Source organism: Ictalurus punctatus, chromosome 29, assembly GCF_001660625.3.
Source record: "Ictalurus punctatus breed USDA103 chromosome 29, Coco_2.0, whole genome shotgun sequence".
NCBI lineage: Eukaryota > Metazoa > Chordata > Actinopteri > Siluriformes > Ictaluridae > Ictalurus > Ictalurus punctatus.
In genome coordinates this window covers 11,727,687-11,754,073 of record NC_030444.2, presented here as the reverse complement: position 1 = coordinate 11,754,073, position 26,387 = coordinate 11,727,687, and the positions used below count along the sequence as shown (strand labels likewise).

At 44.0% G+C, this 26,387-nt stretch overlaps 1 protein-coding gene across 1 annotated transcript in view; it reads right to left on the bottom strand.

Moving 5' to 3' along the window:
* Positions 1 to 26,387, bottom strand: part of LOC108260822 (protein tyrosine phosphatase receptor type D) — a 416,825-nt gene that overhangs the window by 266,547 nt on the left and 123,891 nt on the right. The window contains exon 5 of the mRNA XM_053677696.1: positions 1,470 to 1,542. The gene's annotated coding sequence lies outside the window, so the exon portion shown is untranslated. The remainder of the gene's footprint in view (positions 1 to 1,469; positions 1,543 to 26,387) is intronic.

Genomic DNA, 26,387 nt, shown 5'->3' with positions numbered 1-26,387 from the left:
TTTCTTTTTCCAGTCGTGTCCGTCGTGGGAGCAGCTGAGAAGGAACCGCCGTCGTTACACAGTGATCGAGAGCGGCCTCTAGAGGCCGAATAAATACTATCATAATACTTGGTTCAGTTTGGATGCATATCTTATTCACATTCATATTTAATAATACTTAATATAAGTTCATGTCTAGATATTTATTTCATTTTTAAAAGCCCGCAATACATTTTCATGGTGCAGTCAGTACTGTTTTAGTTCTGCAATAAAGTTCAGCGATATTTTACTTTGAGTGTTACGTTCTCATGTAGGTACCGCCCGACTTAGTTATCGCTATCGGTCAACCTCTAGTTATTTGAACCTGCTCGTTCTCCTCAAGGTGAATCTGCCGCTCACTGGATGTTTTCATTTCCTTCCCATTCTAATGTTTGACGTTAACATTGTACGACGTTAACTGAAGCTTTTGACGTGGATCTGCATGGGTTTATGCGTTGTGCTGCTGCTGCACAGTTGACTGATTGTACAACCGCATGAATGAGCAGGCATTCCTAATAAAGTGGCCAGTGAGTGTATCCAAACGCATCCTGATATCATTCATATAGCATAGAGCACTGAAACATCATTCACTCCAACAAAAACAAGCAAAATACTAAGCTTCTTATTGAACAGTGTGAATAGCTTTCCTGGCTAATACTATGCCTGTCTGTCTGTACCAAGTGTAGCATCTGTTCAACATGAATTTTGTGGCCATTTTAGAAAAAAACAACAAAAAAAAAAACAATCCAATACATAAATAATAAACACCGCTAGAATAAAGATGCATCAGTGTGCCATATGGCGCCATATGATGTCACGAATATTTTAGAACGGCACTTGCAGTCTTAAAATATTCGTGACATGATCATAACCCTCACTAATCTGTAGTTAGACCTAAAACTGCATTACAAACGATTCGGGCTCCTGCTGAGCTGAAACTTCAAAGCACAATGTAAATCGAGTCGGTTATAACGAGGAAGAAGAAATCATTCGCCACCTCATAACAACACACGAATACATTAGAATATGATTTGCATAAATTTGACTTGAATTCAGTCCTGGAGTTCTTCGATCGAGAAACAAAACTCTCCGTTGATGTTTTCCGAGCCCGTGTTATTCCAAACGGACGGGTCTATATGCAAGGCTGCGTGAGCGCCGCATGACTCTCGTGGACAAACCCCATTAGCTCTTAAGAGAAGTTAATCAATCGAACGCGAGTTCAAGCACGAATAAAGCTGTTTTAATATAAACGTGCAAGCAGACTGCCTGGGCTGATCTGACGAAGCCGTGTGTTCAGGCCGGCACTTCTTGGTTTAAGGTCAACATTAAATAACATTTGGAGCAAGTGGTTCGAGTTCTGTCATTTGACATTTGGGCACAATTTAGTTAGATTAAGAGACTGTGCTTTGCTGACATTTACTGCCTCGATAACATGTGGCGTTCAATCTTACCGCTTGAAGGAGGATGACGCGGACGAGCTGCTCCGGCCAGAGGGACGAAAAGATAAAACTCCTCCGAATTTCCCTGCAACATGACAGAGAGAGAAAGAGAAAGGGGGGGGGGGGGGGGGGGGGGGGAGAAAGGATTGAGACCACATATCCAGTCAATATCAATAAATCTTTTCAAATAAGACTTCAGCAGACTTTCAAACCTGGTCCTAGATCAGATACATGAATGAGAAAGGTCACATGGGAAATCGTGTGCCTTTTCCACAATGCACGCACGCTCAAGACGTTAATTTTACACGGCTGCCATCTTGGACGATCGGAATCATTACGACTCCTTAGGCTCCGCCTCACAAAGTTGAAACGTGGAACTGTATCAGAAAAGCTACAGTTTAATAACGTAAAATATATTTCGAGTAAGCTGGAACTGTATGGCGTTTAATTATCTTTGGGAAGATTTGGGGTAAGACGGACTTCCGTTGCTCGCTCGCTAGATTAGACTAGTGCAACAGTAGTCTAAAGAAGCAAAAGTTGGATATCAGTCACATCGTTGGATGATTGCAGACATTTGATCAAATAGTGCATCGTTTATTAAAAATGCCATTTGTTCCCGCCTACAGAAACAGATTAACGAGGAAGCTCGATTATCGTACCGTCTTCGCCGCCGCGGCTTAACGATCGGTTCGCGGCGGCGGCGGCTCCGACTCGGACGCCGAAAAGTGCTCGCTTGACCGTGTTGTCTGCAGGGAAGTGAATTGATTTGCTCATCGACTGAACAGAACTGCAGTGACCCCACACAAGTCCAGATCCAAACAATCGATGGCAGAGTGTTCCGAACAAGCTTACGCTAAAGCCACTCACAGTCTCCGGTCTCCCAGAGTGATCAATGGTGGAGTAGATATGGAGATAACGCTTCCACATGCTATCAGAACAAAGCAGTCCCCACACACACACACACACACACACACACACAAATCAGGAACTGAGCGTTATATCTTATTAATTTATTTTCCTCCAAGTGCCTCATTACCTCCTTATTATCTCTTGTACTGTACACTCACATACACGCTTGACTATTTTGACATTATTTATTTATTTATTTATTTTTTGCTTTGAGGAAAAATGCAGGACTAAAGTTAATGAGGCACATTTGTCACTTTTTTTCCCCCACTGTTCTTAATGAGACAGTCGTAGCATTTCCTTCATTTTTCAAGAGAAAGGGAAGGATGAAAACTAAAAAAAAAAACAAAAAAAACAAACCAGGGGTAAAGAAAGTTTTCTCCTCTCTCTCTCTCTCTCTCTTTCTCTGTCTCGGTGGCTTCTTCACCGAAACCCCTGAGAGTTTTGTGTTCATACGCACCCGAGCTAATTATGCAAGAACGGCTGTTTACCCGTTAGATCAAAAGCTTCGTATCCTTTCTTGCGGTTTGATCTAAAAATGACTGCTTTCATTCTGAACGCCAACAAAGAGCGCCGTGTTCGTGCTCCGCCCAGTTAGCATGCTAATTAATTAGCTCGTGTAATTAGCTTAATGATTTGCGGGGCGAGGCAAAAAAAAATTTCTTATACTTCTTTTTTCCCCCGTCTATAGTTCACGTAAGCGCGTTTATACCACGGAAGTAAAAAAAAAAAAACAAAAAAAAAAAAATTGAAAACCTCATCGGCATCTCGTTGTTACGGAATTCTTCTGAATTCTGCAGCGGTTGTTCATTTCGTGTTGTAGTGGCGCCCACGTGTGGTTCGTATGGGGACTGCAGATAAAAAATAGAAAGTTCGTTAAGACGGGAAGATGACGCGATTTCGTCGAACAGGAAACCAGCAATTGTGCGATCGTTGGATGTTCGGCCGAAGAGCCCGAGCTCGCCGTGACGTCCGTCGGCTCTCGGGAAAAACGTAGGCGTAAACGGCGCGAACCGCACGCAGAGTGAAGACGAAAGACCGGATCCGGTCCAACAATTAAACGGGTTCTCTAAGAGCATATGGCACTTGATCTGTGCTGTTCTAAATTTAAAGCTTCCCTTGGTGATTAAAACTTTCTGCTGTGTTTGGAGAGAGGAGAGTCTGTTTCACACCGCACTGCCTCCACTCTTCACAGCAGGAGTGTGTGCTGGATAGCTACCAGCTTTCTCAGGTGCCGAGTGCTCCAAACGCTCACACACACACACACACACATATCACACAAATCTGACACCATTCTGTCAGAAACTGTCAACACAAGCGCTCGCCGCGCCCAGCACGAGTGAGAGGAAAACGGCGGCTCGGTTTCTGCTGTGCGTTTTTTGCTGAGAACAGCTGGCTGTGCGTCACATGCACGGCTGAAAACACGCCGATAATTAGCGAGATCCGTTCCAGTCTGGACACGGCAGCGGGACAGGGAGAGAGAGAGAGAGAGGAAACTGAAACAAGGAGAGACAGAAAAAGCTGGAAATAAACGGTGAGAGAGATTGGGGGGAAAAGAAGAGTGAGAGAGAGAGAAAAAAAAAGTCACATGGAGAGTAGAATCAAAGGTGGGGAGAAGCAACCGAGCGGTGGAGCAAATTGATTTAGAGACACAGTAGGAGAGACAGTGAGATACAGAAAAGGAGAAGAAAGAACCTGGGAGAGAAGTGGAGATAAACAGGGTCAGAGAAAAGAGGGGGGATGTGGAGAGGGACGAAAGGGACGGAGAGATAACATGAAACGAAGGCAGACTGAAAAAATCTGGAGGAAAGAACGACGGCGATAAAATAAGAGTTCTGTGGTGGTAGTTTTTAATAAAAATATATCAATGATTTAAGAAACTGTAGCAACGCATATGCGATTAGGGTTCAACTCGAACTGCAAACTTTAAATGGGGCATTTTGGCTGAAACAGAGCATAAGGATTTAAAATAGTCTGTGATTAAAATAAACTTTTAATGATGCACCCAGCTGAGCTGAAAGGGCTGGTTACTATTAAAATCTTAGCATGAGAGAATCTGGATTATAATCATCACATGTGATCTCATAAACATATGTTCAACATTATGAGTGTAATGAGACACGAGGAGTGTGTAGAAGACATGGGGAGCGTGACGGGATATTATGAGGAGTGTGACGAGACATAAGAAATGTGTATGCAAAATAGGAAGTGTGTATGCGATATGAGGAGTGTGTATGAGACACGAGGGGTGTGTATGAGACATGTGGAGTGTGTATGAGACATGAGGAGTGTGTATGAGACACGAGGAGTGTGAATGCGATATGAGGAGTGTGTATGAGACATGAGGAGTGTGTATGAGACATGAGGAGTGTGTATGAGACATGAGGAGTGTGTATGAGACATGTGGAGTGTGTATGAGACATGAGGAGTGTGTATGAGACATGTGGAGTGTGTATGAGACATGAGGAGCGTGTATGAGACATGAGGAGCGTGTATGAGACATGAGGAGCGTGTATGAGACATGGGGAGTGTGACTGAGACATGAGGAGTGTGTATGAGACATGTGGAGTGTGTATGAGACATGAGGAGTGTGTATGAGACATGGGGAGCGTGTATGAGACATGGGGAGCGTGTATGAGACATGGGGAGCGTGTATGAGACATGGGGAGTGTGTATGAGACATGTGGAGTGTGTATGCGATATGAGGAGTGTGACTGAGATATGAGGAGTGTGTATGAGACATGAGGAGTGTGATGGGATATCATGAGGAGTGTGTATGAGACATGAGGAGTGTGACTGAGATATGAGGAGTGTGTATGAGACATGAGGAGCGTGATGGGATATCATGTGGAGCGTGTATGAGACATGAGGAGTGTGACTGAGATATGAGGAGTGTGTATGAGACATGAGGAGTGTGACTGAGATATGAGGAGTGTGTATGAGACATGTGGAGTGTGTATGAGACATGAGGAGTGTGTATGAGACACGAGGAGTGTGAATGCGATATGAGGAGTGTGTATGAGACATGAGGAGTGTGTATGAGACATGAGGAGTGTGTATGAGACATGAGGAGTGTGTATGCGACATGGGGAGCGTGTATGAGACATGTGGAGTGTGTATGCGATATGAGGAGTGTGACTGAGATATGAGGAGTGTGTATGAGACATGAGGAGTGTGATGGGATATCATGTGGAGTGTGTATGAGACATGTGGAGTGTGACTGAGACATGAGGAGTGTGTATGAGACATGTGGAGTGTGACTGAGACATGTGGAGTGTGACTGAGACATGAGGAGTGTGTATGAGACATGAGGAGTGTGTATGAGACATGAGGAGTGTGATGGGATATCATGAGGAGTGTTACGAGGTGTGTGATGGGAGAGAGAGAGAGAGAGAGGGAGAGAGAGACTGAAAAAAACAGATGGAAGAAAAAATGTGAAGAACAGGTATGTAAAAAGTGAGTGCGAGTTAAACCTAAAGAAGACAAACAGCTCGGGTGAAACGTAGCGCGAGAGAGAGAGAGAAAAGGAGGAAAACGCATTAGGTAAAGGAGGCGAAATTGAATAAAGGAAATAAAGGAAGACGAGGTGTCTGCCTAAAGGCCTTTTTAAGAAACCCGAGCCTTGCGTTGCTGCGTTCCTGCACTCTCGCAGCTGAAAACGATAGCATTGATCATATATTATAAGACTATTTCCTGCCTCAGCATACGTGGCCTTCGGGTCTATAAAGGGCTAGCAGAGAGTATCACCTTCCGTCTTACAATCCCACAGGAGCATCCTTTTATCCATTCCTTCATCCTTCCATCCAGCCATTCATCCATCTAGTGTTCCAATTAGACCATGATTCCTGTTAGGTCACAGTAGGAGGCGCTGCATGTTGCCGCTTTTTATTAGTCCTCATCTCATTTCAGTTCTTCGACACGGAAGGGGGAGGGGAGGGGGGGATGCTAAAATCCCGGAGCATGTGGGAATTAAAAGTCTTACCGGCTTCAGCTTAGCTTGTGTGGAGACGGAACTGATTACCCCTGACATCATCCTTACCGAAGAACCTTTAAGAACCACGTACGAGTTACGGTATTATTCCTTCTCTCCTTCGCGCGTCACAGATAACGTTTTCTCGTATACGTCTGGTCAAGTTAGCTCCACCTCCGAGACTTCCACATACATGTTCTAACACATGCCTTCTGAGAACGCTGGTTTCTGGATATAACCCGGAGTACGCTGGCTGGAACTACATCGATGTTTTGGCAAACCATCTGTACCTCGAATGCCCTTCCTTTTATTTATTTATTTGTTTATTTATTTTTAATGTGAGGAGCTACACTCTATTTTCAGATTCTCCAAAAAAAAAAACCCTGCAGGCTTCTCAGAGAGGATGGGGGGGGGGGGGGGGGGGGGGGGCAACCTGGCTGAGTAAAATAATGCAGAGTGTATTTGAGATTTATTACATAAACCTTTTTGTCATGATATAAATCTTATTTGTGTGTGTGGGGGTGTATGATTTATGAGCAGAGGAACGCAGAAGAGCTTTTTTAGGTCATGTAAATGCTGCACTCTCTCTCTCTTTCTCTCTCTCTCTCTCTCTCTCTCTGTCTCTCACACACACACATTAATTTTGGAGTTCTGGGAGAGAATCTCCTTGCTGCTCTTAAGTGGGCTAGACGGCAGGGGGCGGAAAATAAAGCAATAGTCATAAATCTAAAGCACACAGAGCGAATCCAAATTGAGAGAAAGAGAGAGAGAGAGAGAGAGAGAGAGAGAGAGAGAAATAGGAGGACAATGGGATGGAAAGAGAAAACAGAAAGTTGTACAAGAAATGTGGAGGGCTGAGTGAATGACTGAAAGAGAAGATAAATCTAGAATGGGATTTGACATAAGTCTCATAGATATTGCCAAGGTTTGTTTGTGGCAGTTCCTAAATGAACCACTAGTCTGTGCTATTGACCCAGTAATGTGAAACTCCATTATTGACCTAGATATGGAGCGATGTGGCATACCTGCACGCGCAATACTGTGCCAATGGGGGATCTAGACGTGCACACATGGGCACAGACAGAAAACTTCAAATCCCCCCCACCCCCCCCACCCCCCCCCTTTTTTTTTTGCTTTTAAATAAACACAGAAACACCGTATTGACCCGGGACATGTGAAGTCAATACATGTGCTGTAGGAATTAATTAAAAGGAGGAGAGATCACTCATGCCCGCTTAGCTAAAGCTAAAGGATTTGTAGTCTGTAAATTAAACTCGGTTCCTGTTCCTCGGTTAAGTGGTTACAGGCTAGGGCTTCCAGATTGCATCAGTGGGTTAATGAAGAGGAGATGAATAAATGAATAACGAATAAACAAACAATGGGAACGTGCAGTTACGGGAAGATAGTCATGTGATGCAGCCCAGCTGTGGTGGTCCACCGTCTACTTTACTAGGAACACCTGTACACATTCACGCAGTTATCTAAAATCAACCGATCGTGTGGCAGCAGAAAAAATAAAATAAAATCGTGCAGATACAGGCCGAGAGCTTCGGGTTAATGTTCATATCAAACAGAATGAAGAAAATATGTGATCTCTGTGACTTTCACTGTGGCTTGGATGTTGGTACCAGAAGGGCTGGTTTAAGTAATTCATAAACTCCTGATCTCCTGGGATTTTCCACACACAGCAGTCTGGTACCGACAACCATGCATGCCTCAGTTACTCATGAAGTCACAGAGAGCACATTTTTCCCTCATTCTGATGTTTGATGTGAACATTTACAGACTAATGTGTATCTGTATGATTGTACGCATGGTGCTGCCGCCGCATGATTGGCTGATTGGGTAACCGTATATATATACGAGCAGGTGTACAGGTGTTCCTATTAAAGTGACCTTATAATAATAAACCTGTGATTTGCTTTGAAGTTGGCACTATTGTTAGAGCTGCTGTTATAGAAATCAACACCTTCTGACCAATCAGAATCAAGAAATAACGGCGCAGTTGTTTAATATACGTTATCCCGCATCGCTGCCGATTTCTCGCATCCGATTGGTCAAAAGTCTATATTGTCTACAACTGCAGCTCTGACAATAGCTCTGACAGCAAGGTTTATATTAATGCGCTTGTTTTAATACAGCATCGGTTCTGTAGGAAAAGCTTTGACAAGGACTTGGATGTTTTGGAGATGTTTATATGGCATTTTTCAAAGTGGAAGTCAGAGGGTTTTTTTTTTTTGTTTTGTTTTCAGACTTGAGAAAGTCTTCAGGACAGAGGGGTTTTCGGTTTCATGGGAACATGACAAGCTGCTTTTTTTCTTTTTTCTTTTAAAGACAAAAGAGAGGCAGATAAGGGAAGGACTGTTTATAGTTGCTACGATGTCGTACAATAAAAAGTATTGTGTTGGGAAATTGCTGTGGTATACATGAAATAAAACACTTCGGAATATGAAAAAAAAAAAAAATCAACTTCCGGGTGGTACAAGGATCTCCGTTTCTCCATCTCCCCCACCACTTTGTCATTTCCCAGTAACACGCCGTATCCACGAATAAAGTATATTCACTGACCAGCCATAACATTAAAACCACCTGCCTAATATTGTGTAGGTCCGCCTTGTGTCACCAAAACAGCTCTGACCCGTCAAGGCATGGACTCCACAAGACCTCTGAAGGTGGAAATCTGGCACTAAGACGTTAGGAGCAGATCCTTTAAGTCCTGTAAGTTCGATGTGGGGCCTCCGTGGATCGGACTTGTTTGTCCAGGACATCCAACAGACTCTCGATTGGATTGAGATCTGGGGAATTTGGAGGCCGAGACAACACCTTGAACTCTTTGTCATGTTCTTTAAATCGTTCCTGAACCCTGAACCATTTTTGCAGTGTGTCAGGGAGCATTATCCTGCTGAATGAGGCTACTGCAGTTATGGAATACGGTTGCCATGAAGGGGTGTTTCTTGGTCTGCAGCCAGGACCCAAGGTTTCCCAAAAAAACATGATCCATCAGACCAGGCAACCTTTTTTCATGGCTCCATGGTCCAGTTCTGATGCTCACGTGCCCATTGTGAGTGCGTTCGGTGGTGGACGTTGGTCAGCATGGGTACTCTGATCAGTCTGTGGCTAAACATCCACATACGCACCAAGCTGTGTGTTCTGACACCTTTCTATCTTTGTCAACATGAAATTTTCAGCAATTTGTGCTACAGTAGCCTTTCTGTGGGATCGGACCAGATGGGCTAGCCTTCGCTCCCAACGTTTATCAGTGAGCCTTGGGCACCAATGACCCTGTCCCCGGTTCACCAGTTGTCCTTCCTTGGGCCACTTTTGGTAGGTATTAACCACTGCATACCAGGAACACCCCACAAAACCTGTTGTTTTGTAAATGCTCTGACGCGGTCGTCTAGCCATCACAATTTGACCCATGTCAAAGTCTCTCAGATCCTTACGCTTGCCCATTTTTCCTTCTTCCAACACATCAACTGCGAGAACAGACCGTTCACTTGCTGCCTAATAAATATATCCCACTCCTTACCAGGTGCCATTGTCTATACACGTCCTCAAGGCGTTCTCGAACTATTCGGCTTAAAATGAGTCTATAGAACGTGTAGGATCTACACTTACTAGATCTACTAGGCCAGATTGATTTCCAAACCGTTACACTGATTTGTTCCAGGACATCTGGAGCAGTGTATTCTAGCCTAAAGTGTCATAAAACTTGCAGATCACAGCATTAAAAAAAAAACCAAGTGCACTAGAGCTTCAAGAGCTTATGGTAATGCGATCTAAACTTCTCATGCTTTCTATAAACTGTTGTGGATAAATTGTTCATTTACACAGAAGTGTTCCAGTTAAAGTATTTTTCGACTGTTGGGAAATGAATCTTCCTCGTTCGAAAACTGTTTAGCGAGACGCTTTTTTACCGCATCTGGAAAGTAAATCACAAAACTGTAACATTTCGGCTCGATTCTCACGACGACGCCAGGACGTTATGTCGGATAATCTGCGATCTCATTGGAAGTGAAAGGAATCTGAGTGACTGTGAAAAGGTTTTTTTTTTTTTTTTTTTGGGGGGGGGGGGGGTAAAGTACTCGACAACCTTTTGGGCAAATGTACTCTAAGTACTAGAATCGCGTCGTTTTAGACACAGGTCAACAGTTTATCACCAAGCGCTGTCCTCATGAGGCATACTTGTGTATAGACCCAGACAGTGCTATTAATTAACAGGTATAAAAATGTATTTAAAAACTGGAGCGCAAATACATACGCACACTTGTCCTAGAGGAGTCAATAGAGAAACTGGCAGCCGTCTAGTGCCTGTATGTGTGTGTGTGTATAACTGGGAGAGTGGGAAATGTTCTTCTTTGTGTGAGAAGTGTTTATGTTCTTATTAAATATTCCATTTTGACAGACTAATGTATTCCGCTATTGGCTCTGCGGTGCTTTCTTCGGCTCGCTCTGTATTAGTCCCCGAATGCATGGCTTTATTGCCATATTCAGAAGTAGGACACAATTTAAATGCTCACTTGCTCAGTCACTCTGTCTGAAAGTGTGTGTGTGTTTGTGTGTGTGTGTAAGTGAAGTTTTTCCTAGTAGAGCACTTTTTTTTTTTCCAATAGACGTCGCAGAAATTCAGCTCGATGCCACTAATGAGGAAGAAGAGGGTGACAGTATGAAGGATAAACGCCCTAATGATGGAGCGATCACTGAGGTGAGAGCACGTGCACACACACACACACACACACACGTGAGAGCTTATTGTAGAAAGGACAGACACCAGGACAACTAACCTCCTTAATTAGTCATAAAGCACGCACTCCAACTCGCTATTTTTAAGTTGTGTCTCAAATCGCACATTTGCTGTGTCTATGAGTCTACATACATACATACATGAGGAGAATGATCCAATATTACATGTCTGTGAGTGCTGAAAGTATGTGAACCTCTAGGATTAGCACTTAATTTGAAGGTGAAATTAGAATCAGGTTTTTTTTTCCTTTTTTTTTTTTCCCCGATGGGACGATAATCAGGTGCGATTGAGCGTCCTGGTTTATTTAAAGAACAGGGATCTATCAGAGTCTGATCTTCACAACACATGTTTGTGGGAGTGTATCATGGCACAAACGAAGGAGATTTCTGAGGACCTTAGGAAGAGTTGTTGACGCTCATCAGACTGGAAAAAGAACACGAGACCATCTCTATAGAGTTTGGACTCCACCAATCCAGAGTCAGACAGATTGTGTACAAATGGAGGAAACTCCTCTTCAGGAGTGGAGATCGACAGAGATCACTCCAAGAGCGAGATGTGTAATAGTCCACGAGGTCACAAAGGATCCCAGGGTAACTTCTAAGCGATTAAAGGCCTCTCTCACGTTGGCTAATGTTAATGTTCATGAGTCCACCATCAGGAGAACACTGAACAACAATGGTGTGCGTGGCAGGGTTGCAAGGAGAAAGTCACTGCTCTCCAAAAAGAACTTTGCTGCCCGTCTGCAGTTCGCCAAAGATCACGTGGACACATCAGAAGGCTATTGGAAAATGTTATGTGGATGAATGAGACCAAAATATAATGTTTTGGTTTAAATGAGAAGTGTTATGTCTGGAGAAAATAAAACACTGCATTCCAGCATAAGAACCTTATCCCATCTGTGAAACATGGTGGTGGTAGTGTCATGGTTTGGGACTCTTTAACTGCATCCGGTCCAGCACGAGTTGCCTTCATTGATGGAACAATGAATTCTGAATTATCAGCGAATTCTAAAGGAAAATATCAGGACATCTGTTCATGAACTGAATCTCAAGAGAAAGTGGGTCATGCAGCAAGACAATGACCACAAGCACACAAGTCGTGCTACTAGAGAACGCTTAAAGAAGAATAAAGGTAATGTTCTGGAACGGTCAAGTCAAAGTCCTGACCTTAATCCATTAGAAGTGTTGTGGAAGGACCTGAAGCAAGCAGTTCATGTGAGGAAACCCACCAACATCCCAGAGTTGAAGCTGTTCTGTACTGAGGAACGGGATGAAATTCCTCCAAGCCGATGTGCAGGACCGATCAACACTTACCCCAAACGTTTAGTTACAGTTATTGCTGCATAAGGGGGTCACACCAGATACTGAAAGCAAAGGTTCACATACTTTTATCACTCACAGATATGTAATATTGGATCATTTCCCCTCAATAAATAAAAGACCAAGTGTAATATTTTTATCTCATTTGTTTAATTGGGTTCTCTTTATCTACGTTTAGGACGTGTGTGAAAATCTGATGATGTTTTGGTCATATTTACGCAGAAATCTAGAAAATTCGTCGACATTTCCCCCTGAGATAAAGCACCACTGTAAGGTCATAGTTCTGATCTGAGACGTGGCTCATGACGACAATCAAGACGACGTTTGAACGCTTTACAGAGTAACAGAGCTCGTCGGAGTGTTTAACAGAAGCTCTGTTTTGCGTACTTGTCTTCTGAATTAGTAAAAACTTTTAAAAGTAAGGTCAGAGTTTCGATTTGAGACGTGGCTCATAGCGGCAATCACAACGATGGCTGAAAGGTTTCGAGAAAAACTGCTCGTTAGAATGTTTAACGTCGCTGTGCATGGAATCGCTGAACATTTTACAGCTCGACTTCGAATCCAGGCGGAAAGGGATGATTTGGCTCTGATGCGCCATCTAGTGGCTGCTGCTTTTAATCCAACAGATGGACATTAGATACTCAGGTGAGTGTCAACAATGCTGCTTGCATACGTGAACAAAAAGTCACGTGTCAAGATAAACTGACCTTTAGAGAATGTTACAGTAGTGTGTGTGTGTGTGTGTGTGTGTGTCTGTGTGTCTGTGTATATAGATAATTGCAGTGTTATTCAAATCAGGGTTTTGCATGCTCAAATAATAAATAATTACCAAAAAAAAAAAAAAAACCCACCAGGGATCAACTCAAGACATTCTTCTCTCTCTCTCTCTCTCTCTCTCTCTCTCTCCCCTCACACATACCCATACATGCATTCACTAACACAAATACTCAAAAGTACATAGAGAGTCACACACAATGAATGGTCATTCCCCAGGGAATGTTAGCGAATGCCACCAGAGTGTGAACTGAACACAATGACGAGGCCTTGTTTCTCAGACCCGTGACACAATAACACTTTCACCCGTACATGACCCGAAATGCCTCTTTGAATGTTTCTCCAAAAGCCTTTTTTTTTTTTTTTTTAATATAACTTCACGGTCGTAAAACAGCTTTATATCTCAGATGCTACCCACGAAAACGTAGTAACCCAATACGGAATTCTGTTTAACGTGACTTTCGGAAACTCTTTCAGAAATCCTGTCAGATCGGCTTTGCTTTCTGGAAAATACATGCGCATGAACAGACGTCCATCTATGGGCTCAGACCCGCCCACGCTATCACCGACGCTCTTCACGGCATGTCTGCTCGTTGCCATTCACGTAATTACTCCCTCTATTAACAATAAATATGACAATTTACACTCCGGCTGCATTCGAACCACAACCAACCCACACACAATGAATCGCTGACTCGTTGAATCCTTTAAGTGCGACTCTTTATACTGATGAACTAACACACACCCACTAATGCAGGTCAGCTTCCAAAATATGAGCCCATGCTGAGATGCTGAGAATGTGATCTCGCGGTGAAGTGACAGGCCACTGCACACGTCATCATCCCGCTCGCAAAAATTCACATTTTTCCCTGTCTTTACTGGGGAATGTAAACACATCCTGCTACAAACGATGAAGCACAATGACGACAACTTTCTTTTTTCATACACACAGGAAGAAATAGAAACCTAATTATTCTGCACTTTTATTCCACTACAGTCTAGTCAGTTAGATTTGATCATCGACAGGTTCATTACTTAATGCTCTTTTCCTGCATTTCCCGTATCGTTCTCACTCTCTCTTTCTATCCCTTTTCCAAACGCCTTCTCTCTCTCTCTCTCTCTCTCTCTCTCTCTCTCTCTCTCTCTCTCTCTCTCTCTCCACCTCTATCTTTCTATCTTCTCCAAATGTTCAGTTCTCTTTCTAGCGGACTTTCTTTCCTTCTCCCTCTCTCTTTCTATTACTTCTCCAAACCAATCCCATCTCTCTCTCTCTCTCTTAATCTTTCTATCTTGTCCATATGTTCAGTTCTCTATCTAACTGACTTTCTTTCCTTCTCCCTCTCTCTTTCTATTACTTTTCCAAACCCCTTTTCTCTCTCTCTCCACCTCTATCTTTTCCATATGTTCAGTTCTCTCTCTTGGCTGACTTTCTTTCCTTCTCCCTCTCTCTTTCTATTCCTTTTCCAACCCCCTTCTCTCTCTCTCTCTCTCTCTCTCTCTCTCTCTCTCTCTCTCTCTCTCTGTATCTTTTACAAATGTTCAGTTCTCTTCCAAGCTGACTTTCTTTCCTTCTCCCTCTCTCTTTCTTTATCTACTTCTTCTCGGTCTACTCTATAAATACACTAAGTAGTGACCGGGTTCATGTCACTTCTTTCACAGAAATGTGGCATGTGAAGAAGACGAGATAAAAACAAAGGCACATATTTATTTAACGCCACTGAATCCGACTAAAGATCTGAAATGCGGTTTGGACTAACGGAACGTGGCGTATGCCATCGGGTGGCAGTTTGCATCAAGCAGAAGGTCTGCTTTTATTTATTTATTTATTTATTTGTCTTTCTTTCTTGTTATTAAAATGGTAGAAATGGCCGCCTACCCCCAACCATTATCAAAGCTATTATATTTAGTAGTTAGTTATGATAGCTATTTGCCTGTTGAGTCACTTGGATTGAACGGCTTGAGAAACAATTACAGCTATGAATAATGACCGCTCGGACCTGTGATTGGTCAGTTCAAGCTTAATTGCTCCAGTACGTTCTCTGTAATAAACAGTACCGTACGTAGTGTGGTATAGCACCGTTCTATGCTATATTCCCGGACACTTTTAATGACCTTCGGGGAAAAATGAAGGTTGAGAATGGCAGAGTTGAAAGATGACGGTCTCTCTCTCTCTCTCTTTCACTCACACACACCACGCACACGTGCCATCATCTGCTTTTGACATTTATTGTTTACCAAATGAGATGCATTGAAATGAAGTGCTCTTTAAAGATAGCTGGAGGGCTGACGGTTCTGTCATTTCGCAAGGACTTTGCGTGTGCGCGCGCACGTGTGTGTGTGTGTGTGTGTGTGTATCACATGGAATACATTTAGACTGTGAGGACGTTTAGCTGGTCCTCATGAGGCGAAGCAAAATGAAATTAAAAAATAAAACGAATAAATAAATAAAGAGGTGAAGATCATATCGTGGCTGGTGTAGTTTAGCTCCGTGTCTGCGTTTTTGTGAAGTGTGTTTGAGGGCCTGTAAAACCCGATTGTGGTCTGGCCACAGATGAGACTCGAGATGCTCCAGTAACCAACCTTTTGTTTTTTGCTCCTGCAACAAAATTCTACTTACATAAAAAAAAAAAAAAAAAAAAAAAAGATTTCATTTTACAGTTATAGCAGGCTCTCGGCTATATCTCTCAGAGCAGGTTTCTGGTGTGAAGGAGATGGGATACACACACACACACACACACACACACACACACACACACACACACACACACACACACAGAGTCAGCAGACACTAACACACACACACACACACTCTCTCTCTCCCTCTCAGATTATTTACACACAGTCCTCTCGGTCCTGCAGGGAGTTTGACTTCTTCTGGTCTCCGGCTCGGCTATAAATATTCCTCTCCCACAACACACGCTCCGAGTCCCCAACAGCTAAAAGCGGCCCCTCTGCACGAGGCATTTATATAACTCTCAAAAAACACCCTGCATGTTGCTACACAGTCCTCACGAAGCGCATGACGGCAGATCAAACTGATCAAATGGGACTGACAAATAACGAGGCGGTGCTATAAATACACTCCATAATATTGTGTACACATGTGTGTGTGTGTGTGTGTGTGTGTGTGTGTGTGTGTGGCTGTTTAAACCTGTTTCTGTCCCACACACTCCCAGCAGCTCCTGACTCTCCAGACCGTGTACAGCGGATTCAGCGCAATAAAATTAAACGCATCTCGCACCGTATGTCATTATTCAAACCGGCTAAATGTTTGTATTCTGCATACTGCACTGTGATTGGCTCGATTCAGTCTTTATTCCTCTGAATAGGATTTTATGAAATAAACGGCGTACACCTGATTGTGGAGACGAGTAGGGTACGTCAATAAATTAATCATCGATGAAGGGTGCTTAAAAAAGTAGTACTGATTAACGAATGTCAGGAATGAATTGCTTGTTGTTATTTTTTATTTTTTTCCCCTGGGATTTAAAAAAAAAAAAAAAGTATAGAAACTCATTCATGCAACAGTGTATACACGTGTCTGAATATATGATCCAGCCCTTGCAAACCCGGTACACTGTTTTACAATCCAACACTAAGAGCATCGTTGCAGAATGTCGCATACCCCGTTAATTCTACTTACGTTACGTATATCTTAACAAATTATATATCTTAATTATTTATGTCTTAAAAGACGTCGCCGTTGGGTGGGAATGAGGCATTACATATCGATCGTCGATGGAAACATAAACGGAGGGATGTACCAGGACGTATTACGTTCCTATTTATAAGTCAAAAGATGGTTCAAATCTCGCCTCCGCCCTGTGTGTGTGGAGTTTGCATGTTCTCGCCGTGCTTCGGGGGTTTCCTCCGGGTACTCCGGTTATCTCCCCCAGTCCAAAGACATGCGTTGTAGGCTGATTGGAATTTCCAAATTGTCTGTAGTGTATGGATGAGTGTGTGTGTGTGTGTGTGTGTGTATGTGATTGTGCCCTGCGATGGGTTGGCACTCAGTCCAGGGTGTTCCCCGCCTTGTGCCCCGAGTTCCCTGGGTTAGGCTCCAGACTCCCTGCAACCCTGTGTAGGATAAAATGGATGGATGGATGGATGGGTGGCTGGGTGGATGGATGGGTGGATGGATGGATGGGTGGGTGGCTGGATGGATGGCTGGGTGGATGGATGGCTGGGTGGATGGGTGGGTGGATGGGTTGGTGGATGGCTGGGTGGATGGGTGGGTGGATGGATGGGTGGATGGGTGGATGGGTGGATGGATGGATGGATGGCTGGATGGATGGGTGGCTGGGTGGATGGATGGGTGGCTGGGTGGCTGGGTGGATGGATGGGTGGCTGGGTGGCTGGCTGGATGGGTGGATGGATGGATGGATGGGTGGCTGGGTGGATGGATGGGTGGGTGGCTGGGTGGATGGATGGGTGGATGGGTGGATGGATGGGTGGATGGGTGGATGGGTGGCTGGGTGGATGGATGGGTGGATGGGTGGATGGATGGATGGATGGGTGGCTGGGTGGATGGATGGGTGGGTGGCTGGGTGGATGGATGGGTGGATGGGTGGATGGATGGACGGACGTCAAAAGACAGCATGTGCTAAATATGAAGTGGAAGTACATGAACCAACAAAAACAAAAGCGTCCAATCCAAATACATCTTTCTCTTCACTGTACATCATCAGACACAGTTAGCAAAGTCCATGCTGAGAACAGTGGGAGGAACTGTACGTATAAGAACACACTCTGGAGTGGCTGGTGTGCCTGTTTTAGTACAAAAAATGATTTACTATCCATCAGACAATAAATAAATAAATACACCTATGAGTCAGACACGACAGCATGGCTGCGCGGTTTGAAAGCCGATTCTGTGTGTAACCCGTACGTTCCTTTGACGTATCAGGATGCATTAGCGTCCGTGCTACGAACGTGGCCGTGAGCACATCTCGCAGAGCGATTACGGTCTCCGTGTGCGGTCTGAGTAATCGTATCACGCGACGCATTTGAACCCGTTCACGCTTGCACTTAGCGCTGTCCGCTCGTGATCCCATCACCCGAGACGGACGTTAAAACGTTAAAAAGCGGCTGCGCACTGCATCTTATTCGCACGCACCACGTCTCTGTCATGTCGTCTGTCACTTCCTGTTTCACAGTGCGGAATTATCTCTGACCGTCTTCGCGATGTTTAAAAAAAAAAAAAAAAAAAAAAAGACAAACAGGAACTGACAACGGGAAAATAGAACGGGGGGAAAAAAAAGAAAAAGAGAGAGGAAGAAAGAGAGACTTTAATAATATTTTAGTTTCACTCATTACATGAGAGATCACATGACCTGTCACGGTACAGGAAGTCTCTATTTCTTTGCCTAAATGACTGCTATTTTCTTTGGACGACAGAGAAAAAGAAATGATCGCTTGAAACTAAAGGAAAAAGGATTGTTTTTATACGTGTTCAGTGCGTCCACGGTGATTTAGTTCTAAACAACAGGCTCGGCGTGTTTATTAGCCTCGTCTGTCCTGTCCTCCCCGCTACGGGACGCGCCACGTCTCAGTGTGGTTTACTGCAAAAGTTCTTTCAATCGCCCCTTATTTCCATATTAGCGAGTTGAGCTTGGCTAATGAATCATCCACTCTCTCTCTCTCTCTCTCTCTCTCTCTTCCCCAAAAGCCCTCCTCAATTACTGTTTTTTTTCCCTTCCCATTCTTTAATTGAGGGGAAAGAGAAGGCTTTCTGCTTGAGATAAATTAGAACAGGAGACGGAAATAATCGCGGGCGTCTCATTGTTAGCGGCGGCCCGCTGCACATTGTCCGAAGTGACGGCTCTGGAATGGCCGGAAAACACAAAGAGGGAATTGAGGTGGTTAGATGCCTTTGTTCTTTTAGACGCACGTTCGATTCAGGTATCGAACGAAACGGATACCATTCTTGCCTTTGTGTCCCGTCGCGTCTTCTCTAGTCTAGTCTAATGAAAAGAAGCGCGCGTTCGGACCGTTCTGCGGGAGTCCGTCACGTCGTTGTAGCCCAGATGGAGAAGAAGATCTCCCGACCGGGAACGGTGTTTTATCTGTAAATAGAGAGCTTTTCGAGGAGACGACATACAATCGATATTTCTCACAGGAGCCTATTACAGAACGCGGCTTTTTATACATCGGACTCCGCTTGGCTTTTTCTATCCATCTTTCTTCTCATCAGATCCCTAGAGTTTCTTGTTACTCGTGGATGCTTCGTAGGCATCGGAGACAAGTAGAATCCATTACCACTAGTTCTTTGTTGGCGAGTTAATAAAATAAATCCAAGTATAATCCTCATTTGAAGGTCAAAGTTCGTGATAAATTGTGTAGGTGTGTGTGAGCTGGTATACACATGCTTAAGGTGTAGGTGCGTGACTTGCTCTGGCTCTCGAGCCTCACGGGCATGTGAGCGAGGGATTATGGGAGTTGTAGTATTTGGCCTCGGGACCTGGAAGTATATTGGAAAGATAAGTGAAGATTGGCCTCTTCACCCGAAGAGCTACTCTTTCTGTTTGCCAATAACAGAGAGAGTGAGAGAAGTAGAGAGGCTGTGGCGGGAGTGGAGAAGTGCATATTTGTGTTATTCATCATTCTTTTTTTTCCCTCTACCTCTCTTCGTCTCTCTTCTGTTTATCCCTCTGCAGCGCTCTCAACTGTAATTCTGTAGCATGTGGATAAAATTAATTAGCATAAGCGTATACTTTGCGAACGGTCCATTTATAAACCAGGTGCAGAAATGAGTCTCTCTCTCTTATTCAGCATCCATTTAAGTTCAAACAATTTTTTGATGTTTTGATAAAACTTTCACTTTCGCTAAATCGGTTGCGGCTCTGTTTGCCTGATTGTAACGTTCAGAAGAAAATTACACCTTCTATACAGAAAAACAAACAAACAAACCCAAAAACATACAAACAAACAACAGAAAATCCCTGGCACACATTTAAAGCAGCGGCGAGTTTCGAGCGGATCACGTCTCCGCTCGGTGGGAATCTTAAAGCCTTTTAGAGCTGTCATGCTGACATGGGTGCAGTTATAGAGGACGATAATCGTGAGAGCCTCATCCTGGAACAGTCAATCTCTCCGAAAGTGGCCGGGAATACAAATTCTCAACGGTGCTGAAGGATGTTTGATGAAGGACTATTATGTAACCGTGGTAGAGCCGCTGAATCCCATACTTGCTTTAGAAGAAGCCTCTGGAACACTTCGCTCTATAGATAGTCTTGGAAGGAGAGCACCGATGCCATGTACTTCAAAGAGAAACGACGCAGCGCAATAGGAAAAGCGTTCGGAGATGGCAAGTTCGAATCTCAAGGACACCACAGACATCCGGGCAAAGGGATTATAGTTAAATATTACAGCAGATGCTAAATAATAAACAACAATTCCACCTAAACGAGGAGAATTTTACGAGACGTGACGAGATCTGTCATTATTTAGCATTAGGAGCCGTTCACTACAGCTGTACAGCGGTGGACCAGAAGAAGCGGAGTCATTGCAGAGACGTAGAGCGATGACCAGCGGAAGCCATGACAACCGTGCCACTAACAAATTGGCAGCAAGTCATACTGACAGGTTATTATTTTAGCGCTGTGATTGTGTAACAGAATATGCGCTAAGCCTGCACGGGTGATGTAGGGTGCGAATGTGGCCTGCTTTTTCTCAGCATCGAGATTAGAAATAATATATGGTTTATTATTTCACACTTTTTGCTTCATCTTCAATTATTCCACAACCATTTGAGATTTGAAACTCCTCGAGCTTTCTAACGGCATGCGGTAGTGTGTATGACGGCACCATTAACAGTTCCCTGCCACGATCACAGGGCACGATCACATACACACTCACACACCCGTTCATACACTACGGACACTTTAGACACGCCAGTCAGCCTACCATGCATGTCTTTGGACTGGGGGAGGAAACCGGAGTACCCGGAGGAAACCCCCGCAGTACGGGGAGAACATGCTCCTGCCTTAATGTACCATTAAAATGACAGAAAATAAATAAATAAACCTATTCCCAGGTGTTCAGTTTAAGGCTTGGGTATTAGGGTTAAAGATAGCACTTCGTCATATATATATATATATATAAAATGGTAGTTTGTTTAAAAGCAAAAATCACAATTAAAGGTGATGTGTGTGTCAGAAAGTGAGAGAGAGTGAGAGAGAGTGAGAGAGAAGGGGAAAGACAGAGAGCGAGATAGAGATATAGAAGGGGAAAGAGTGAGCGAGAGAGAGAGGGAGAGAGAGGGAAAGAGAGAGGGAGAGAGAGAGGGAAAGCGAGAGAGAGGGATAGGGGAGAGAGAGGGGGGGAGAAAGAGAGGGAAAGAGAGAAAGAGGGATAGGGAAAGGGAGAGATGGAGAGAGAGAGAGAGAGAGAGAGAGAGGGATAGGGAAAGAGAGAGAGAGAGTGAGGGAGAGAGAGAGGGAGAGATGGAGAGAGAGAGAGAGAGAGAGGGATAGGGAGAGAGAGAGAGAATGAGGGAGAGAGAGAGGGAGAGATGGAGAGAGAGAGAGAGAGAGGGATAGGGAGAGAGAGAGAGAGTGAGGGAGAGAGAGAGGGAGAGATGGACAGAGAGAGAGAGGGATAGGGAGAGAGAGAGAGAGTGAGGGAGAGAGAGAGGGAGAGATGGAGAGAGAGAGAGAGAGAGAGAGAGAGAGAGAGAGGGATAGGGAAAGAGAGAGAGAGTGAGGGAGAGAGGGAGAGATGGAGAGAGAGAGGGATAGGGAAAGAGAGAGAGAGAGAGGTACAGGGAAAGAGAGAGAGGGAGAGGGAGGGAGAGGGAGAGAGAGGGAGAGAGGGAAAAAGAGAGGGAAAGAGAGAGAGAGAGGGAGAGGGAGAGATGGAGAGAGAGAGAGGGATAGGGAAAGAGAGAGAGATAGGTACAGGGAAAGAGAGAGAGGGAGAGAGGGAAAAAGAGAGGGAAAGAAAGAGAGAGAGAGAGGGAGAGATGGAGAGAGAGAGAGGGAGGTATAGGGAAAGAGAAAGAGAGAGAGAGGGAGAGAGAGAGAGAGAGAGAGAGAGAGAGAGAGAGAGAGAGAGAGAGGGATAGGGAAAGAGAGAGAGAGAGGTACAGGGAAAGAGAGAGAGGGAGAGAGAGGGAGAGAGGGAAAAAGAGAGGGAAAGAAAGAGAGAGAGAGAGGGAGAGATGGAGAGAGAGAGGGAGGTATAGGGAAAGAGAAAGAGAGAGAGAGAGAGAGAGAGAGAGAGAGAAAGGAGAGACACACAGACAGAGAGTGTGTGCACTACAGTCTTGTCCCAAATGGTGGAGTTTGGACAGACTTTGTGTGAGTCATGAACGAGCGTGTCTGGGTTTAAACTCTGAACAGCCTTCTGATTCACCGAAGCAACAAGAAACAAACACAATTACCTCTCCACTTCCTGTCTCGGCTACAACAGGGAAGATCCCACACTTTTTCCTAGCAGTCCGAGTTCGATCGTGCGTGTGTGTGTGCGCGTGCGCATGTATGCAAGATGGCATTACTGTCTATTCTCTCACTTAGTAAAACAAACAGTGAATCATCAAACAGTAAAACATCTAGCTCTCTGTCAATAAGTACGGTTTTTGGTGTTGGATGGTTCTGGTACTAGCACACGTTAGCTGCGGCCCGAGATCCGACTGTAAGCTTTATAATCGCATTTAAACATTTGTGAATTTCACTCATCCGAGATGGCTGCCCTGTATACACAGAGTGTATATGTGATCTCCTTTCGTCACTGACACATTCATAACGCATCATCAGCCATCTGACAGTCGTCAGTATTGCCGGCATTGCCATGGCAACACTACTTCTCATCCAAGTATTACCCAACGGAGTACTACGTTTCACAGCTGGCAAAAAGGCAACATGGCATTTAGCTGGGGAATAATGTGCATTCGTGCCAGCGCTAATGATAGTATTCGAACCGACGTTCATTCACGATTTTATTTTGATCACGTGACTACGGCGAGAGAGCGCCAGTGGCTGTGTGTGTGCCTTCTGAGCCAGCTAGCTACATCGATTAGCTTCAGAAACTATAAGGAGAGATACGAGCACGTAGGAATGATACGGAACAGGATTTGGCTGATCGGTGTGAATCGTTATTATTATTTTATCATGAATAACAGTACTGAATGGAAAAAAAAAAAAAAAAAATCTTTAAACGAAATATTTTACACCAATCATTCTGTTCAAAAGTTTACACCCCCCCGGCTCTTAATCTTAACGTGTTGCCTTCTCGCGCATCGGTGAACGTTTGCACCTTTTGTAACAGTCGTGTACGAGTCCCTCGGTCGTCCTCGGTGTGGAAAGATGGACCTCGACGTCATATAGTCGCTGCTGGAAAGCAGGAAGCTGGAAAAGTAAAAATGTCGGAGAGCGAGATGCGGGCAGTTTCCTTCATAATTCGAGGACGCTGGTGGACTCTCGTCTTCGGGGACTGGGACGGTCATGGCACGACCTTGACTTTGTGGTCAGTAAACCATTTTAGTGTTGATTTTCATGTACGTTTTGGATCATTGTCCTGCTGCACGGCCCATTTTAAGCTTTCTTCCAGAGGCACTCAGGTTTTCATTTAATATCCGTTGATATTTGATAAAGTCCATGATGCCATGTATCCTAACAAAATGTTATTCTCATTGAATAAAATAAAATAAAAAAAACCCGATCCGCCTCGACTGAGCGCGTGCGATTTTACGAGCGTTTTTGCAGATTTTGGCGCCTGCGGAGGAGAAACTCATAGTCGATAGTAGTCAAGTAGACTAATTACACTACACGCTGTCCAGCGGAAGTACAAATTACACAAAAGGACATACGGCAGAACTGCTAGAAATCACAATCTACCAGTGTGTACTCAACCCTTGACCCTATTGACAGGTCATAGATCTTAGCCTCCCGTCTAATATCACTGCACATTAGTGAGCGTGTTCCAGCTCTGAATAACTAGATATGGTTGGTTTGAAAACTAAAAGAGGCGCATGGGGAATGTTCCGTACATCTGATTTATGTTACTTAACTAACCACCATCTTAAGCGAACGTACCAAACAAAGCTAATAAACATCGTGATCCTAGCTTGACCTCATGAACTCTCAATCCTATCAAATGAATACAACAGCTTACATCCCTCTCTATTTATCCAGACACACACACACACACACCATTAATAACTGGTCTACACAACCCGAGCCATGTCCAACATTTAATTACGCATTAAACATTAATAAAAGCCTGCATTCTGTGCACCCGTTACATCAAGACCTAAAGTGTACGCACTCCATCTTTTTAATAGTACGACGAACGCCGGGCCTCGTTTTTTAAACCCCTTAATTAATGTGTTTATTCAATCAAAATCTAACAAAGTGGTCTGATGTCTGAAGTGTGGCCATCCGTGCGGGATCGTTAGTGTCTCTACGGAGATTAATGGCCACGTGAGCGGCGCGGTCGGCCGAGGCGGGAGTGATGCGTGAGCGCCGGGCGTCGCGTGGAGAAGATCGATAGCGTGTCGGAAAGAAGAGAGAAATCCGCCTTTGTAGAGGACGGACACGTGACGCAAATTCTACATTTCAAAGGGGGCTTAACCTTTAAATCAAAGAGTGTATTAAACACAAGCAGGCGCCGGCTGAGACACACACACACACACGCACACGCACATACACACACACAGAGAATTGAGTAAAGTCAATTTTAATAAGTAGAAACATTAAGACTAGCCTAATTGTTAGAAATAAAGAACGAGAGAGAGAATGTTATATCAAGTGATTATGCTTATCTTCTCTCTCTCTCTCTCGCATGCTCGCTCTCTCCCTCTCTCTCTCTCCCTCTCTCTCTCTCTCTCTCTCTCTCTCTCACACACACACACACATTAAGTCTTTCATAAATCATACAGATAATTGTCTCTGGGAGGGAGCACTGGCGCTCTCTCTCTCTCTCGCTCTCTCCCACACACACACACACACACACACACACACACACACACACCTTAGTTACATATAGAAAAGACCGCAGCAGGCACTCTATGAGACTGGGGCTAAACTAATAAAGCAGCACCGAACAGTGCTCTCGTTCTGATTCTCCACAAAACCGCCGAAAAAGCAGGGCAAGTAAATGGGGATCCTAAAAGGGCAGAAGAGAATTCTGGGATATATGAAGCATCTTGGCTATAAAAAAAAAAAAAAAAAAAAAGTGTTACTGACAGTGGACTGTATTCTCATTACACGTTTATGAATATTTATACGACTGACGGTCAATTACTGCCGAACAACGGATCTGAAAACCCAAGGACCGATCGGGGTGTGAAATAATACCCGGCTAAGTGACTCGTATTCCGACTGCATGGGTGTCAGGAGTGTACGTGCAGCGTCTAATAGCTAGGCTAACACTGATCAAACACACACATGCCTAATGGGCCAGAATGAGCGGCGTGAGCTAAACGGAATGCTAATTGGCTCACAGATGTTGTTTTGTGTGTGGGTTTTGGTGGGGAAGGCCATCTGTAAATGCTGAGTGTCGGGGTTACGTTTGCGCCACGCGAGAACGCGTCAGGAATTTAAAAAATACGCACAACACGCAAGAGTTCCCAATGGCCAGCGTCTGGGGTCCGTGGGAAACGGAGTTGGAACTCAAACATAAAGCGTACTCTCTGTGTGTATCTTACTTTGTTTTTTTTTTTTTTTAAGTAGTCCCTGAAAGCGACGTTAAAAAAAAGAAAGAAAATAAAAAGTTAAGCGAAGAAATCAACACTGCTTCAGAAGTCCACATTTCCTGACCTCACACGCTGCATCTCTCTCTCTCTCTCTCACGCTCACGCTCACACACGCACACACTTGGAGATGTGATCAATTTAAAAGTTGTAAATGAATGTTCGTCACTCTTTAATTTGAACCGGCTGGCACGTTCATGGAAGCTGGAGTGTGTTAGGAAGCCAAAACTTTAGGAGTTTGAAATAAATAAATAATAAAATAAAAATAAACATCAAAATATTATTTAAAAAAAAAAATAATTAAAAAATCTTTTAAAAATATTATTTTAAAAATAAAACAAAAATAAATAAAAAATTTTAAAAATCGATAAATAAATAATTTTAAAAAAGTCACATGTCTGGAAGTGAACATGTGTTTGTTTTTTTCCCGCCTATGGAAGGTTAACCAGTGTAGAAACTCCTCGCTGAGTAGCCCGGGACTGGCAAGGCATGAAATCTTAATCTCGGCTTGTGTAGGGAATCTGAG